Raw genomic sequence first — 9,798 nt, forward strand, 5'->3', positions numbered from 1 at the left:
TTTATATCTTTCCCCTCTTACCCTAAACCTATGCCCTCTAGTACTGGGCTCCACCACCCCAAGGAAAAGACTTGGTCTCTTTGCCCTATCCATGCCCCTCATGATTTTATAAACCTCTGTAAGGTCACCCCTCAGCCTCCGACACTCCAAGGAAAACATCCCACCCAATTTAACCTCTCCCTATAGCTTAAATCCTTCAACCCTGGTAACATCCTTGTAAATCTTTCCTGAACCCTTTCAAGTTTCACAACATCCTTCTGATAGGAAGGAGACCAGAATTGAATGCAATACTCCAAAAGTGGCCTAGGTGACCTCCCAACTCCTATACTCAATACTCTGACAATTAAAGGAAAGCATACCGAATGTCTTCTCCATTATCCTATCTACCTTTGACTCTACTTTCAAGGAGCTATGAACCTGCACTCCAAGGTCTCTTTGTTCAGCAACACTCCCGAGGACCTTACCATTAAGTGTATAAGTCCTGCTAAGATTTGCTTTCCCAAATGCAGCACCTTGCATTTATCTAAAATAAACTCCATCTGCCATTCATCAGCCCAATGGCCCATCGGATCAAGATCCTGTTGTAATCTGAGGTAACCTTCTTCGCTGTCCACTACACCTCCAATTTTGGTGTCATTTGCAAACTTACTAACTCTACCTCCTATGTTCATATCCAAATCACTTATGTAAATGACAAAAGGTAGTTGACCCAGCACCAATCTTTATGACACTCCACTGGTTATAGGCCTCCAGTCTGAAAAACATCCCTCCACCACCACCCTCTGTCTTCTACCTTTGAGCCAGTTCTGTATCCAAATGGCTAGTTCTCCTGTATTCCATAAGATCTAACCTTGCTAACCTGTCTCCCATGGGGAATCTTGTCGAATGCCTTACTGAAGTCCATACACATCCTGTCTAACGCTCTGCCTTCATCAATTCTTTCTGTTACTTCTTCAAAAAACTCAATCAAGTTTGTGAGACATGATTTCCCATGCACAAAACCATGCTGACTATCCCTAATCAGTCTTTGCCTTTCCAAATATATGGACAATCTGTCCCTCAGGATTCCTTCCAACAACTTCCTCGCAACCGACGTCTGGCTCACTGGTCGACAGTTCCCTTCCCACCTTTCTTAAATAGTGGCAACAATTAGTGAACCTCCAGTCTTCTGGCACATCATCTGTGACGATTGAGGATACAAATATCACAGTAAGAGGCCCAGCAATCTCTTCCCGAGCTTCCCACAGAGTCCTCAGGTACACCTAATTATGTCCTGGGGATTTATCTACTTTTACGCATTTCAAGACACCTAGCACATCCTCGTCTGTAATATGAACATTTTTCAAGATGTCACCATCTATTTCCCTACATTCTATATCTTCAATATCATTCTCCACCGCTAAATTGAAGCAAAATACTCGTTTGGTATCTGCCCCATCTCCTGCGTCTCCACACAAAGGTTGCCTTGCTGATCCTTGAGGGGACCTATTCTCTCCTTAGTTACCCTCTTGTCCTTAATATATTCATAAAACCGCTCCGGATTCTCCTTAACCCTATTTGCCAAAGCTATCTCATGTTGTTGCCCTCCTGATTTCCCTCTTAAGTATACTCCTACTGCCTTTGTATACCTCTAAGAATTCACTCGATCTATCCTGTCCATACCTGACATAACCAAACCCTTGTCATCCAATATTCCCTACACCTACCAGCCTTTCCTTTCACCCTAACTAAAATATACATTCTCTGGACTCAAGTTATCTCATTTCTGAAGCCTTCCCATTTTCCAGCTGTCACTTTACCTGCGAGCAACTGCCCCCAATCAGTTTTTCAGAGTTTTAGATTAGATTACTAAGTGTGTAAACAGGCCCTCCAGCCCAACAAGTCCACATTGACCATCCGAAGAGCAACCCACCCAGACCCATTCCTCTACATTTACCACTTCACCTAAAACTATGGGCAATTTAGCATGGCCAATTCACCTCACCTGCACATTTTTGGACTGTGGGAGGAAACCAGAACACCCGGAGGAAGCCCACGCAGACACAGGGAGAATGTGCAAACTCCACACAGACAGTTGCCTGAGTGGGAATTGAACCCGGGTCTCTGACACTGTGAGGCAGCAGTGCTAACCACTGTGCCACCATGCCTGATACCGGCAAAATTAACCTTCCTCCAATTTAGAACTTCAACTTCTGGATCTGGTCTATCCTTTTCCATCACTATTTTAAAATGAATAGAATTATGGTCACTGACCAAAAGCGTTCCTCCACTGACACCTCAGTCACCTGCCCTGCCTTATTTCCCAAGAGTAGGTCGAGTTTTGCACCTTCTCTAATAGGTACATCCACATACTGAATCAGAAAATTGTCTTGTACACACTTAACAAATTCCTCTCCATCTAAACCCTTAATACTATGGCAGTCCCAGTCTATGATTGGAAAGTTAAAATCCCCTACTATAACCACCCCATTATTCTGACTGATAACTGAAATCTCCTTACAAATTTGATTCTCAATTTCCTGCTGACTACTGGAGGGGGGCTATAATATAATCCCAACAAGGTGATCATCCCCTTCTTTTTTCTCAGTTCCACCCAAATAACTTCCCTGGATGTATTTCCGGGAATATCCTCCCTAAGTCCAGATGTAATGCTATCCCTTATCAAAAATGCCACTCTCCCTCTTCCTGTGCCACCCTTTCTGTCCTTCCTGTAGCATTTGTATCCTAGAACATTAAACGGCCAGTCCTCTCCATCCCTGAGCCATGTTTCTGTAATTGCTATGATGTCCCAGTCCCATGTTCCTAACCACGCCCTAAGTTCATATTCCTTCCCTGTTAGGCCTCTTGCATTGAAACAAATGCAGTTTAATTTATCAGTCCTTCCCTGTTCTCTGCTTTGTCCCTGCCTGCCCTGACTGTTTGACTTGCCTTTGTTCTCAACTGTAGCAATCTCAGAATGAAATCTTTCCTCACTATCTCCCTCGGTCCCACCCATCCATCTTACTAGTTTAAATCCTTCTGAGCAGCTCTAGCAAATTTTCCTGCCAGTATATTAGTCCCCTTCCAATTTAGGTGTAGTCCGTCCTTCTTGTAAAGGTCACTTCTACCTCAAAACAGCTTCCAAAAGTCCAAAAATCTGAATCCTTCTCCTGAACACCAGCTCCTCAGCCATGCATTCATCTGCTCTCTCCTCTATTTCTGCCCTCACTAGCTCATAGCACCAGGAGTAATTCAGATATTACTGCTCTCGAGGATCTCCTTTTTAAATTCCTGCCTAAGTCTCTGCAATCTCCCTTCAGAATCTCAACATTTTCCCTTCCTATATCATTGGTTCTAAAGTGTACCAAGATATCCTGCTGGTTCGTCTCCACCTTAAGAACATTTTGCACCCTCTCTGAGACATCCCTGATCCTGGCACCAGGGAAGCAACACACCATTCTGATTTTTCACTGCGGCCACAGAAACGTCTATCTGCACCTCGGGCTAGAGAGTCCCCTAACACAGTCGATCGGTTGGAACCCGACGTACCTCTCATTACATTAGAGCCAGTCTCAATACCAGAAACTTGGCTGCTCATGCGAAGTACCCCTGAGTTTCCATCACCCTCTACATTTTCCAAAACAGCATACTTGTTTGAACTGGGGATAGCCACAGAAAACTCCTGCAGCTACTTGCCTACCTCCCTTGCCTTTCCTGGAGTTATGATAAGAGCCCATGGGATCCAAGGCATTTTGGCAAATTGGATCCAAATATGAGGCAAAGAGTGATGGTGGAGGGTTGTCTTTGTGATTGGAAGACTGTGACCAGTGGTGTAAGACAGGGATTGGGGCTGGGACCCTTGCTGTTTGTAATGTACATTAACAAATTGATGGTGATTGTATAATTAGAAAGTTTTCAGAGGGCACATAAATTGGAGGTGTTATTGATATTGATTTGATTTTTATTTTAGTTTATTGTCACATGTACTTGAGTAAAAAAGCATTGGAGTACAGTGAAAAGTATGTAACGTCACCTCACAAGGTGCCATCTTAGGTACAAGGACCTCAGTACAGAATCATAAGAACAAGGTAGAAAGAAAGAATAAAGTTCAAAGTTACACGTTGCAGATCTTTTTAGTTTTAAGTAGAAAATTAAGAAATAAAGCTGGACGTTCAAGCATTAAAGCCTTTCTTAAGAACTTAGTTACCATGGGATCATACTTTAAGTAATCATCTCGAGACCAGAAGTCCGCGCTGAGGCCTTCCCAGGTGGAGAGACCACCATATACAGAAAGAACCACTATCGCCACACTAGGCCGAGTGATCATCATGCTGGGCTGAGAGGCCACCACATCGAACTGAGAGGCCACCATGTTGGACCAAGTGTCTGCCTCGTCGGGCTGGAAGGTCTCCCTGCCAGGCCAGGACACTGCCACACCAAGCCAAAAGGCCACATCAGGTCTGCACTAGGTCAGAGGCCTGGCGACTGAGGCTGGAGGTCCGTGCCTGGGAGAAGAAATAAGGGAGAAGGACAAAAGAAAAACACAAAAGAAAAGGGAAAGAGAAGTGGAATAGAAAGAAGAAAAGAAAACAGACGGAGCAGATGAACTCGGTCTGAAGTGTCCTACTCTGTTGCCATCTTGGATTACTGGATCTCAGGTTACAGTCTGATATTGATCAGCTTGTAAAATGGGCAGAACAATGACAGATGGAATTTAATCCTGATACCTTTGAGGTGATCCAACTTGGGAGGTCTAATAAGGGAAGGATATACACAATGAAAGGCATGTGCCTTGAGTGTCCTTATGCATGAATCACAGAGGGTTGGTCTACAGGTACAACAAGCAATTCGGAAGGCAAATACAATTTTGTCCTTCATTGCTAAAGGGATTGAGTTTGAAAAGCAGGAAGGTTATGTTGCAGCTGTACAGGGTGCTGGTGAGACCACACCTGGAGTACTGTGTGCAGTAATGGTCTCCTTACTTGGAAAAGCCTATACTGGCACTCAAAGGGATGCAGAGTAAGTTCACTGGGCTGATTCTGGGGTGGAAGGGGTTGGCTTATGAAGGGAAACTGCGTAGACTGGGATATATTCATTGGAACTTAGAAGAATGAGGGGAATATTATAGAAACAAATACACTTATAAAGAGAATAGTTAAGACAGAAGAAGAGAGGATGTTCCCACTGGCAGGTGAAATTAAAACAAGAGGGGATAGCCTCAAAATTAAGGGGAGCAGATTTAGGACTGAATTGAGAAGGAACTTCTTCACCCAGAGGGTCACAAATCTATGAAATTCCTTACTCAATGAAGAAATTGATGCTACTTCAGTAAGACAGATTTTTTTAACAATCAAGGAATTAAGAGATACAGTGAGAGCAAATGCCAGGTCTTGCGCTTTAGAAAAAAGACTACAGACATAGTCTATTTTCTAAACGGTGAGAAAAGTCATAAAGCCAAAGTACAAAGGGATCTGGGAGTGCTAGTCCCGGATTCTCTCAAGGTTAACTTGCAGGCCGAATCTGTGGTTAAGAAAGCAAATTTCAGGTTGTCATTTATCTCAAGAGCAGAAAAATGTGTTGCTGGAAAAGCACAGCAGGTCAGGCAGCATCCAAGGAGCAGGAGAATCGACATTTCGGGCATAAGCCCTTCTTCAGGAATTCTCCTTTGAGAAGAATTTAAAACTTCCCTTCTAGAATCAGAATTCATGTAGAAGACCAAAGGGAAACGACAGTAAGTCGAGCAGCTAGAATGCCTAATGATTATAGACTCTGTTAAATCCAAAACCCTGTAGATGCTGGAATCCAAAGTAGACAAACAGGAGGCTGGAAAAGCACAAAAGGCCAAGCAGCATCAGGAGGTGGAGAAGCCACCTGATGGGAAACTGATCCGGAAACCTTTTTCCCATCAAGACCAGAAATGGAGAAAAATAAAAATTGGGAGAGTGTGAGGAAGGCAGGTAGCCAGGGGAGAGAATGGACAGTAGGAAACAGCCCGAGAACTCCTGGATAACATTGGAATGGTCACAATTGGAGTCACAAAAACATGGTTGTGAGTTTCAGTGGCTGATAATTGTGATGTGGAGGATTTGGGCCTCAAATCAGCCCCAAAGATGAGGTCAAAGTTGTAAAGAGTCTGGTTGAACAGCAGACAGTGCTCAGGGAGAGGGACGGAGTTTGTACCAGGAGCTGAAGAGGATGGCTTTGATCCTGCCAATATGTTTCACAGTGAGCCTGGCTCCTCAGACCTGATTGCTCTTAGCTGCTGTGATTGTCACTGATCGGACACTTATTATTAGAGATTCTGACCACAGCAAAAAGCCCCAGTGTAAAAAATAACTGCAAAAATTGTCAGATCGCAAGGTTGAAACTTCACCAATAGAGGAAGTGAAAGAAGGAGCTCGGAGCAGCTGGACGTTTGTTACTGAGACGGGAGAAAACTGTGAACCGTCTGCACTCCCTGGAATCTGACAGGACAGGAGGAGGCCAATCAGCCCATCATGTCTTTGAATGACCCAGTTAGTCCCACTGCTCCCTTCTCTCTCCCTGTAACCCAGGAAATCATTCCTTTACAGCTCAATCTCCAATTCCCTTTTAATAGACCTCATGTCCACAGAGTGAGACTGCCCTGAACCTGTCACAGAGTCATACAGCACAGAAACAAACCCTTAAGCCAAACTTCTACATGCTGACCAGGTTTTCTGAAGTGAACTCATCTTATTTGCCTGCATTTCACACATATCCCTTGAAACATTTCCTATCTATGTCTATTGTATCCTATGTCTTTCTCATCCACTCAAAAAGCTTGATACCATCCAGAGCAAAGCAAACAACTTGATTGGCATCGCATTCTCAAAGCATCCAACTCACCGTCACTGACGCTCCATAGCATCAGTGTGTATTATCTTTAAGATGCACTGCAGAAATTCATCACAGATCGTCAGATAGCACCTTCCAAACTCATGAACAAAAATAGAAACCTGGGCTTCAAATTGGCATCTCATTCATTCATTAGATGACAAACTGTCTGAGCTGGGAAATGGAGCTCAGGATCCTGAACATTCCCTCTCCCCTCCTAAGGAACACTTCATTTGGTTTTGCATATTCACTTGTGGGAAGTGGGCTTCACCGGCTGGGACAACATTTTTTACCCTGTCCCTCGTTGCCCTGGAGTAGGTGGTGGGAAGCTGCCATCTTGAATTGTTATTGTCCACAAGCTGTAAGTTGACCCACAATGCTCTTGGGGAGGGAATGCCAGCATTTTAACCCAGCCTGGCTGAGGGATCAGCGACATATTTCCAAGTCAGCATGCTAAGCTTTTTCGATGGGAACTAGCAGCTCACAATGTTCCCATGTATCTGTTGCTCTTGTTCTAAATGGAAGTGAACATGGGTTTGGAAGGAAACCAAAGTAACTGCAGGTGCTGTAAATCCGAGACAAAACTAGAAAGTGCTGGAAAAGATCTGTAGGTCTGGCAGCATCTGTGAAGAGAAATCAGAGTTAATATTTCATGCTCACCCCGAAATGTTAACTCTGATTTCTCTGCAATTTGCTGCCAGACCTGCTGATCTTTTCCTGCAATTTCTATTTTTGTCCATGAGTTTGGAAGGTGCTATCTGAAGATCTGTGATGAATTTCTGCAGTGCACAAACCAACCAGCTCGATCAGTAATGCTGCTGCTGAGCCACTCTCAGTGGTGGACATTGAAACCCCTCACCCAGAGTACACTCCCTGCTGTCATCACCCTCAGTGCTTCCTCCAAATGTTGTTCAACATCCAGGAAAGACTGATTCATCAGCCAAGGGAGCAAGATATCTTGTAATCACCAGAAAGGTTTCCTCGCCCATGTTTAACCTGGTGTCATGAGTCTTCACGGGGTCCAGAGCCAACTTTGAGACTTCCCAGGGTAACTCCCTCCTGGCTGTAGAGCACTGTGTCATCAGCTCTGCTGGGTCTGCCTTTCTGGTGGGACAGGACACACGCAGGGACAGTGATAGTGGTGTCTGGCGCATTGTCTCGAAGGTATGGTTCTGTGAGTATGACTGTGTCAGGCTGTTGCTTGAGTCATCTATAAGGCAGCTCTCCTGAATTTGGCACTAACCCCCTGACGTCAGTAAGGAGGATGGAGCAGGGTAGACAGGGCTATTTCTGTCATTGTCTTTTCAGTGTCGAGATCGATGCCTGTGGTCCGTCCGGTCTCATTTCTTTGTTGAAACATTGTCATAATTGATACAACTGAGAGCCTTGCTCAGCCATTTCAGAGGGCAATAGAGAGTCAACCATATTGCTAGGGGACAGTGCAGTGTACCCTGGCAGTACATTCCAACCTCCCCCACTTCCCCATTCTGTATATGGAAGGCTAAAGCCTGCCAGCAGGATATTCATCCGCAGGAGCTATCACAGCCAGTGCGCAATTCTGTCCCCACATTAAATCCACACAAATCTTGAGTTCACATAGCGCCTTCAATGCGCAAAACATTCCAAGAATGTTCACAAAGTTGCAGTAAGAGGGATGGGGGAGGGGGTGGGGGAACATAAGAACTAGGAGCAGGAGCAGGCAATTCAGCCCCTCGAGCCCGCTCCACCATTTAATACAATCATGGCTGATCCCGTCTCAGACTCAACTCCACTTTCCTGCCCACTCTCCATCATCCTTTAACCCATTACCCATTAAAGGTCTGTCCATCTCCTCCTTGGTGTGAGACAGGGAAGGGACCACTCCATTTCAGAAAAGACTGACCGTGGAAGGGGAAGGAGAGGGGAAAGAATTGGAACATGTTGTGAATGGACGGGATGGGTCAGTGGGTCAGAGCCTGTCCTATCCCTCCAACTCACACTGATGGCCTGAGGATCTCCTCTCTCTGCTAGGCCTTCATGAAATGAGGTTTGTGTCCAAATCAGTCCCCAGTGAGAATAGGCCAACAGCACAGAACAGCACAGAACTGTCCTTCATTTGACAAGAATCTGTCCATCTTCTTGAGAGAGGCCAAACCCTGGTCGACGTGGAAATAGGGCCTTCCTTCAGGAGAAGACAGGGGTCAAGGGTTAACATCCATTAGTGGGGCAGAGCAGGGGGAGATTTATCCTGCATTCAACTGTCACCACCTTGGACACTGTCAGAAAGAGAGAGAAGCGAGACAGAGAGAGAGATAGAGAGAGAGAGATGCAGGGAGAAAGAGTTTGTGTGTGTGAGAGAGAGAGAGAGAGAGAAAGAAAGTGAGAGAGAGAGATAGAGGGACGAGCATCTGATACGGTGTCAGATATGTGAGGGGACCGAGAGAGGTAGAAATGGTGAGGTTGAGGGATAGAGAAACAAGATGTGAGACAGTGTGACTGAGAGGGATGGAAAGAGACAAATAGACAAGGAGAGAGAGAGAGAGAAAGAGACAGGATGGGTGTGAGACCAAGCATGAAGAAAGTTCAGAGGGAGGGTAGGGTTGAGAGAGAGAGAGAGAGAGAGAGAGAGAGAGATGAGAATGGGTAGATTTAGAATGACAGAGAGAGAGGGAGAGAGACTGTAAATTGGGAGGTAGAGAGGGAAGGAGAGAGAAAGAGGGAGGAATAGAGTGACAGATAACAATTGGAGGCTTTTAATTGAAGTGAGAGAGGGAGCGAGTAATAGAGACAGTGAGAGATGGAGAAACAGATGATGAGACGGAGTGAGAAAGCATCAGTGAGTTGGAGAGAGTGACTATGAGACAGAGTGTGAGAGAGAGAGAGAAGGAGAGAACATGAAAGAGATTAACAGTGGGAGAGAGAGAAAGAGGGAGAGAGAAAGAAGTGGCAGATGTGGGTCAGAGAGAGAGAGAGGGACAAGTCCTG

The sequence above is a fragment of the Chiloscyllium punctatum genome, chromosome 7 (genome assembly GCF_047496795.1).
Source record: "Chiloscyllium punctatum isolate Juve2018m chromosome 7, sChiPun1.3, whole genome shotgun sequence".
Lineage (NCBI taxonomy): Eukaryota > Metazoa > Chordata > Chondrichthyes > Orectolobiformes > Hemiscylliidae > Chiloscyllium > Chiloscyllium punctatum.